The 8409-nt window shown below is 40.7% G+C and overlaps 1 long non-coding RNA gene and 1 pseudogene across 2 annotated transcripts; both read left to right on the forward strand.

Moving 5' to 3' along the window:
- The first annotated feature begins 1551 nt into the window (after positions 1-1551).
- On the forward strand, positions 1552-3605 carry LOC131233865 (putative pentatricopeptide repeat-containing protein At5g40405; annotated as a pseudogene).
- Positions 3606-6225: 2620 nt separating this feature from the next.
- On the forward strand, positions 6226-7724 carry LOC131232862 (uncharacterized). 2 transcript variants are annotated; one of them, XR_009164969.1, is made up of 2 exons: positions 6226-6747; positions 7223-7724. It is a non-coding gene; the product is annotated as an uncharacterized LOC131232862 (long non-coding RNA). The 2 variants fall into 2 exon arrangements; XR_009164968.1 differs by having other exon boundaries at positions 7293-7724.
- Positions 7725-8409: the final 685 nt, after the last annotated feature.

Below are 8409 nucleotides of genomic sequence, written 5' to 3' on the forward strand. Positions count from 1 at the left end.
ATCAAGAAAGGAGGAGTTGGGTGCGGACGTTGACGGGGTTTTAACAGAGAAGGGTTTGAGGTTTTGAAAGTAGATGGGAGGGAGATTGGGATTTTGACAGGGGCTGGGTGGGAGGCGTGCTGGGCGAGTTCGCCGGGAGGACGAGACGAACGGACGTCTGGATCTCCCTCGACGTGATGGTGGGTTTCTTGTTGTAGCAGGCCAGCCTCGAAGATTCTCCAGTCGATCCTCCTTCCTTTGAAGCCTCTTCTCTGCTTTTGGCTTCTTTTCTGCAGGAGCTTTCTCCGCCTTTTTCTCTTCCGTCGGCTTCTCTGCCGCGGGCTTCTTCTCCATTGGGGAGAAACTTAAGATCGTGAATTTGAAGAAGGGCTGTAGAGATGAACGATTGGAATGAGAAGAAGAGGGGGAGAGATAATAGTGCCTACACACCCTACTCCTTTCATCATGGTTTTCGGCCAAAAATAATAAGTGTCCTATTTGGCTTAACCGTGCTATTCTACTAATTTTCAAAGAGCTTTTCCTGTTGGACGCAACTTCTAATACTCAAAAGACACAGTTATAATCAAACTAAAACTTACAATAAATAGTAAAAATGAAAATAAAACAAAAATTCAACTGTCGATACATGGAATCTCGCAAATTTGGCGTGCGCGACATGGCATAGCCAGGTTGGGTGGCTAAAGTAGCTCGTCCTATCTCAAAATCACATATGGCACGTCGGATAACTCATTGCCGAGATATGTCCGTTTTAATGTCTTGATGGTCTGAAGGCCGGTAGTGGTTTTCCAAGTGGTCCTAAAGGCCCACACAGCGTCCAGGAGTTTATCCTCCCGGTCTGTTCTGTGTATACCAAAAGATAAGACTTTCTTTTGCTTACCTCACACCATCACTAGTTAGTCGTAACTTGCTGCTTGCTGGGCTTGCTGCCGAGGCCTCAGTCCAATTAGTAAATTTACTTAAATCCATTCCCTCGAAAAACCTCCGTAAGAACTCTACACTTTTTTCAAAGAATGGACACCTTGTCAAGCCAATTCCTTGCTGAGGCGGGTGAAAGTTCCTCCGCATTTGGATGAAGTATATACGAATGAGCTTATAGCAACCCGGGGAAGGGTGACTTGACCATATGGTGTAGTGCGATCCAAAGGTAAATTGGTTAAGGGACTCTTCTAACGTACTTATTGTACCATACACTTCTTGCATTGTTTCCCATGCTTCATACCCTCTTCTTAAGGTAAAGGGCCAGGCATGGTGGGGTAGGAGCATCCAGTCGGCAATCTTTTTGGCCTGACAGATCACTTTTGCCTCCGATCGGACCTTTTCTGGTCCATCTTGGCCATGAAATTGTCCGTGATTCGCTCTGCATCATTGAGCTTTGGATTTGCTTCTTTTTTGAGCTTATGTCTTAAAATAATCTCACAAAATGGATAAACGGTGTGGATATAATACATACATCATGATAGGCCACAACGTGGGGGCGTAACTTCAGCGGCGGCGAGATAGCTACTGAAGCCGTGAGTAACTAATCCGCGAACCAAGAGTATCAACCTTCAGACATCCAGGGTATCAAATCACTCCCATTAACTCCAACAGCAAGTAGAAAATGAGCAAACAAGCTCAATGCAGTGGCAGGAAAATATAATGCAATCCATCTTCTTTTTGTCTCTGAAAAATGCCATCTCTCACGTCTATCATTTCCCAACAAAACCCAAAAGTGATAGAATTTCTAGAAACACGCAACTCTCTCAATCAAATTGAGCAAATCCACACCCAAATGCTCATAATTGGCCTTCTCAACAATCCTCTATTCCTTGGGAAATTCATCGCTTCCATTTCCCTAAAAGCCCCTCAAAACCTCAACTATTCCCATCAACTCCTCATCCATTCCCAAACCCCACCAAATCTTTTCACCTTAAACACCATGATCAGGGCCCACTCCAAGAGCCCCACTCCCCCACCACATCTTCCATTTCTACCGCCAAATCCTCCATTCAAACATCCCCCCTGACAACTACACCTTCACCTTCCTCGTCTGCACATGCGCCACGGACTCCTCACATGGTGCCGGCCCCGCGGTACATGGCGCTGTTATGGGTCGTGGCTTTGGGGCCGATGCGCATGTCTAGAGCGGGCTAATTCACATGTATGCAGAATTGGGGTCCTTTGGCCCCACCCGATGGCTCTTTTTGGAGTTGCCCATCTGGATTTGGTGACCCAGACGGGGATGGTGGGTGCCTGTGCAGTCTCTGGGGATATTGAATTTGCAAGGGAGCTGTTTGATGAAATACCGCACAAAGACCCCATAGCGTGGAACGCAATGATCACGGGGTATGTTCATCGTGGGAAGTCGAGGGAGGCCCTGCATTTTTTCAATTTGATGCAATTGGAGGGCGTGAAGGACAACGAGGCAACGCTGGTTTCAGTCCTTTCGGCGTGCGCATACTTGGGGGCTTTAGATCAGGGCAGGTGGGCTCACATCTACATAGAGAGAAACAGACTCCAAATGATAGTGACTCTGGGTACGGCACTCATAGACATGTACTCAAAGTGTGGCCACATGACCAGAGCTATAGAAGTCTTTTGAGGGATGAGAGATAGGAATGTCTATAGGTGGAGCAGTGTCATGAGTGGATTAGCCATGAATGGTGCTGGCGAGAGATGCCTTGAGATATTCTCTCTAATGCAAGAAGAAAGAATCTCACTGAACGAAATCACTTTCATCTCTATTCTTTGCGGCTGCAGTGTGGCTGAACTGGTTGACAAGGGCTATGAACACTTTGACTCGATGAGCTGTGTGTATGGACTCGAACCCAGGCTTGAGCACTATGTGTGCATGGTTGACTTGTATGGTCGAGCTGGACGGTTAACCGAAGCGGTTGACTTCATCAACAACATGCCTGTCAAGCCTCATGTGGGTGCTTGGGGGGCTTTGCTCAATGCTTATAGAATTCATAGGAATCTTAAATTGGGCGAATTTGCATTGAGTAAGATTGTTGAGTTAGAGCGCGGAAATGACACGCAGCATATGTACTTCTGTCGAATTTGTATGCTGATACTAGGAAATGGGATGGAATCAGCAATGTGAGGAAGCTGATGAAGGTGAATGGGGTAAGAAAAGATCCTGGCTGTAGTGTTATAGAGGTTGGTGGTGAGATTCATGAGTTCTTTGTGGGGAATAAAACACACCCGAGATAAGGAGATTGGAGATATTGAGATGATATTGTTAGAGATGTATAGGAAGTTGAGGTTGGCTGGGTATGTGGCCAATACAGAGCAAGTCCTGTTTGATATAGAAGAAGAGGAGAAGGAGGATGCTTTGTATAGGCATAGTGAGAAGGTAACCATTGCCTTTGGGTTGGTTAGTTTGGATGAAGGTGTGGCCGTAAGGATTGTGAAGAAACTTAGGGTGTGCAGGGATTGCCATGCTGCTACAAAGATGATTTCGAAGGTTTTCAATAGGGAGATTGTTGTGAGGGATAGGAATAGGTTTCACCATTTCAAGGATGGGGAGTGTTCTTGTATGGATTATTGGTGATAGGGTGTTCGATTTGATGATAATACCATTTTTTTACCATTCATTCTTTGAAGGGAAGTTTGCATCCGATGCATCGTCAATGGTATTGTTGCATGTGATTTTGTCGGCATCATATTACAATGCCAGTCATTAGTACCAAGGCTAGCCTCCGCAGGCTGATCTAGGTGGAATGCATTGTCAGGTCGGGAGTTTGGCTGGGGTGGCATGTCTATTAAAAGATAGGTGTCTTAAGGATGGGGAGTTTGGCTGGGGCAGCACCATTTAATAATTCATTACTTAATCCGCAGATTGTTGAATAATCTGATCTGGAAATCTGGACGCCTTTTAATACACGAGTTTGGAATGTTTTCTTGTGATTGTTGAATAATCTGAAATGAGGATGGATGATGAATACACTACTGCTGCACAACAGCAGTTTGAATCCACACATTCTCCATTAGCACTTGCTTTGAGGGTACAATGCAAGATGCCAGTGGAATGATCGGCTGGACAGAGGCTAGGGCTGCTTCCTTCCCACTACGTCCTTTCTTGTGTGTCGGAGATACAAAGTGAGTGCACCGAAAGAGAACAGGGGTCGATCTATTCTAGTTGCACCAACTTTTATGTAAATCATGAAATTTTCACCAATTAGACTGATTAATTGTGAAGCTTCATGATATTTGGTGCAACCAAATGCACCTGAAACAAATTATTGCAATTCAATTCGATAGTGAGTCCACACTCCCTTTTATGCTGTATCTGTAGTACATCATAGTCACATGTAGTGCTTAAAATACTTCAACATGCCATTTTCATGTTCAAATCTGAAAATGGTTGTAGATTATGTATGAGGAAGCAAGTCAAGTTGCTAGTGATGCAGTTGGGAGTATAAGAACAGTTGCTTCTTTTTGTGCGGAAGAGAAGGACATGGAGCTCCACAAGGAGAAATGTGAAGGCCCTATGAAGACGGCGAAAATATGAAGCTGATCCAAAACTCAAGTGGAACACACCACAGGAAACAACTTTGACTGAATGCCGTCCATTAAAAAAATCTTGTGGGCCACAAAAGTTTTAGATCAAGTTGATATTTTGTGTTTTCCCTTTTTCCCAGTTCTACAACACAAAAATCGAAGTGGGCCCATGGTTTTGTGACTAGGACGGTGTATATTCATATGCTTTTTGCTTGTTATATGATCCTAGCCATTGATCTAAGAACTTGTGTCCATTTTACTTATGTCCTTGCAGCCTTTTTGAACAAGTGATTTTCCTTTTTAATTGATATTTATTCAAAATTTTCTTTATTTAAATTTCATTTTTTCTTTTTTCCCATGCCCCAAATGATGTGAATGAAATGGAATGGATGGTTTATGTTGGTTCTCTGTTTTATTCTCCAAGCATATGCCAGTTCATCTGTAGAAGGAAATAGATACTATTTTCTAAACAGTGCATGATCTGTTGACTGTTGGTGACAAGAAATGAAGAATAGATTTTTTTTTTTTCATAGAAAAGTCTTCATGGGTGTTGAGTTTTGTTGAAGTGTTGTGAAATTTGATGCTTTTGCACTGCATCCCACTGTTCTGAAAATGTTTGCTGATTTTATCAATAGTAGCGTATACTTCCATATTATTGCCAACAATGGAAAGGTTAATTTTTTTCTTATTGAGGTGATTTTTTGGGGATTCGTACATCCATGGTCAAATGCAGCAGACCAGCGGCCTGGAGTGCCAGAAACTGGATCCACTTGTCAGAAAACTGATAACCTAACTTTACTGTTGATAGCTTCTGGTCGTGTAGATCATTTGGATGTCTGGAAGTGGATTGCCTTCGAGATGTTCAGGTTTTCTGAGACCTTTTCTGGCAGTTCAAACTGGCAAGGTAATTCTAGAAAAATCAGTCTAAATACCCGTAACTCATTTCAGGAACCGGCTATTTGATTAATTCAATATTGCATCTTTTGAAATGTTTTACACTAAGATGAATAGCTGTTTATCGGGAGGTGAGCTTATTAATGAGGACTTGTACCGGACTGGCTTTATACATCCACACACTATATGAAAGGGTACCATTCCTGGTGCATTTTTCCTGGCGGCCAACATGTATCGCCGGCGTATATAAGGATCACCATGTGCATACACTATGGCCCACCAAACGAACAATCTGGCATACACTATGGCCCACCAAACGAACAATCTAGATTGGTTAAAAGTGGACCCTACATGTACAGAATGCTATCAGGAGCAAAAACCGGCCCCTAGTTCAAGCCGGCATTATATGTTATCTTTTTAAAGTTAGACTTACTTTCTACTGTGAGTTCCATGAGGCTATAACAAAGCTTTAAATTTATTTTTGCAAATTTGAGTGGTGAATGCCTTACCTTGTTAACACCTTGGCTCTTTGGGACCTTAGAATTCTTAACAACTATCCACCAAAAACATTATTCAGTCACTGCAGTTTTTGTTAGGATGGATATATTTGGATTTTTATTTTTATTTTTATTTTTTTTAAGAAAGGGAATTTTTGGAAGGGGGAAAAAAAAAAAAACCCTTCCCCAGGTTATCTCCTTTTCTTCCTCTTACTTGGTTCTTCCCTCTCAATTACTGCATGGTTGCCATATATGGCAGAAAATAGGAGCAAATAAGTCCTAACTCTCTAATTTAATGGTTACAATGCTGGGTATGTAGATAATTTTTCTAATTAATCCGTGATAATCCGAGATGCACATCTCCGGCCATCCAGTAACTTCCGTTGATTTTGAAACTGAAGATTTTCTCATCTAATTGGGCATCATGGCCCACTTAAAAATCATGTCGATCAAATGCATTGAAATTGTGTTAAACTCTCGGTTATGAAGGCTGATGCTTGAGGTTGACTGTTGTTGGTAATTTACAGGTTGTAGTATTGACTTACGATTGAAACTTAGTAGAGCTGTTTTTATTCTAGTTTGGTGATTGACTTGATTGTTTAGATTTATTTATTTATTTATTTTTTACTGCATCTCAATTATATTTTAATGTCTCTACCTCAATTTGAAGTTGAATCCTATTGGTTTAAACTTGAAATTTGTGATATATTCGTAACAATGGAAGTTCCTTGTATGGGAGGATTTTGAATTCAGCAATTCTTGTAGTGGGCTAAAAAAGAATGTGCTTGATGCAGGGATCAATTCTTGACTGGAGGACAACTAGAAGCAAAGATCAAATGGAAATTTAAGGTTTCCTAGTTTGAATTCTGGAGAGGTATTTTAGGCACTTTAAAAATCCTACAAGACTTGAAAATTTCATTAGTTAGGGACTTTCTAAGCTCTTCTAAATTGGGGATTGTTTATGAAACTTTTAGTTGTTTAACATACTTTTCATGAAAGATAGGGGTCATTAATTTCAATTAGTGGGGCCATTTTTGGGTAGTTTCCAAAACCTGCTATTTTATGACATTGCGGGGATTATTTAGAAGCTAGAAGGTAAGTTGTGTTATAAAATTACTAAGAATGAAGTCTGAGATCTTTTGGTATCATTGGCTGATGTCTGTAGGAAATTTGAGAATATAGAGATGGATTGAAGGTTGACATTTTTTTCTGGGATTTTACACTTTGTGCTGTTGAATCAGGATTAGAACTTTGTAGGAGCTGTGTTTTTGCTCTAGCTTTTTGTGCTCTGACTGGTGAGTGATCTGCCACTTTTGATTTGTTGTTTCTTCTCCTTGATTATCTTTTAGGTACTTCAAAACCAAAATTCAGTTGGCTTCCTGGTGGCCTTGATTAAAATTTGCATTGATATATTTGAAGGATGAAAAGGGTGAGGAAGGCTGAAATAGTCCTAAACTCGCTGACCCACTCATTCAAGAAGCCATTTTCTTGCATGGGATTCGCCACCAAATTGATTGGCTCGAGGAAGAATTTAAGCAGATGCAATGCTTCCTGAAAGATGCAGATGCCAAACAAGAAGCAAATTGGACATCATTAACTTTTTATAATTCTTCGTTTGGGTAGCTGCGACCAAATTTCTCTTTTCCTAATTGTCTATTGTTGGCAAGGAAACAGAGATAAACTTGCCTATAAACTGCACCAAATCTGGAACTCTCTCTTTTTTGATTGGGTAGTACTCTATCAATGTGGAACATCAAGATTGCTCTTATTAATGTTACCAGTTTGAAAGGACTTTCAGGGTTTGTTGGGACAGTAGCAAAATTGCAGTTTAATTGTGGTTCTGTAGTTTTACATGTTTCAAACTTAGGATTGGAAAAAGAGCTGTTTGGACACAACAAAATTACAATTTAATTGATGTTTTGTAATTTTACAATTTTCAGATTTAGTATTGGGAAAGAGAGTTGTTTGGACATCACGGTTAGAATTTTGAAATTTTGGAATTCCTTTACCTGTCTCCTCGATACATTTGCATTTGATTGATGATTACAAATTACTTGTTTGTCCCATGAACAATCCTCGTCAAGATTTGAACCATCTCAATATGCTTCTTTTGCTCGATTGTGGTGGTTTGAGTTTGGGATTTTTTTTTTATTTTGGGGTAACATTTCATTGACGGGTCTTTTCTTATTTGAGTTTGTTTAGAGTTGGGATTGAGTGTCCTACATTGAGGGCTCTTATCATTTTCTCAAAAATAATATCCTTTTTTTTTTTTTTTCTAAGGGCTCTTGATGAATGAACAGATCACCCAACCAGATTCAACTGCAACAACTGCAGCCCTTCAGTTCATCAGCAATGGAGACAACATACTTCTTTTGGAGCTGCAAACAGCACTGTTACAGGAAATACTGTTGGCCCTTCTAACTCCAAACCATCCACTCAATCCCATATGTATTTTTAAAAAAAAATTACAGTAAAAAGAAAAAGAAAGAAAGAAGAAGCTATGTTGGTTTTTCTGTGTTTGATATTCAAACTAACG

The sequence above is a fragment of the Magnolia sinica genome, chromosome 18 (assembly GCF_029962835.1).
Source record: "Magnolia sinica isolate HGM2019 chromosome 18, MsV1, whole genome shotgun sequence".
NCBI lineage: Eukaryota > Viridiplantae > Streptophyta > Magnoliopsida > Magnoliales > Magnoliaceae > Magnolia > Magnolia sinica.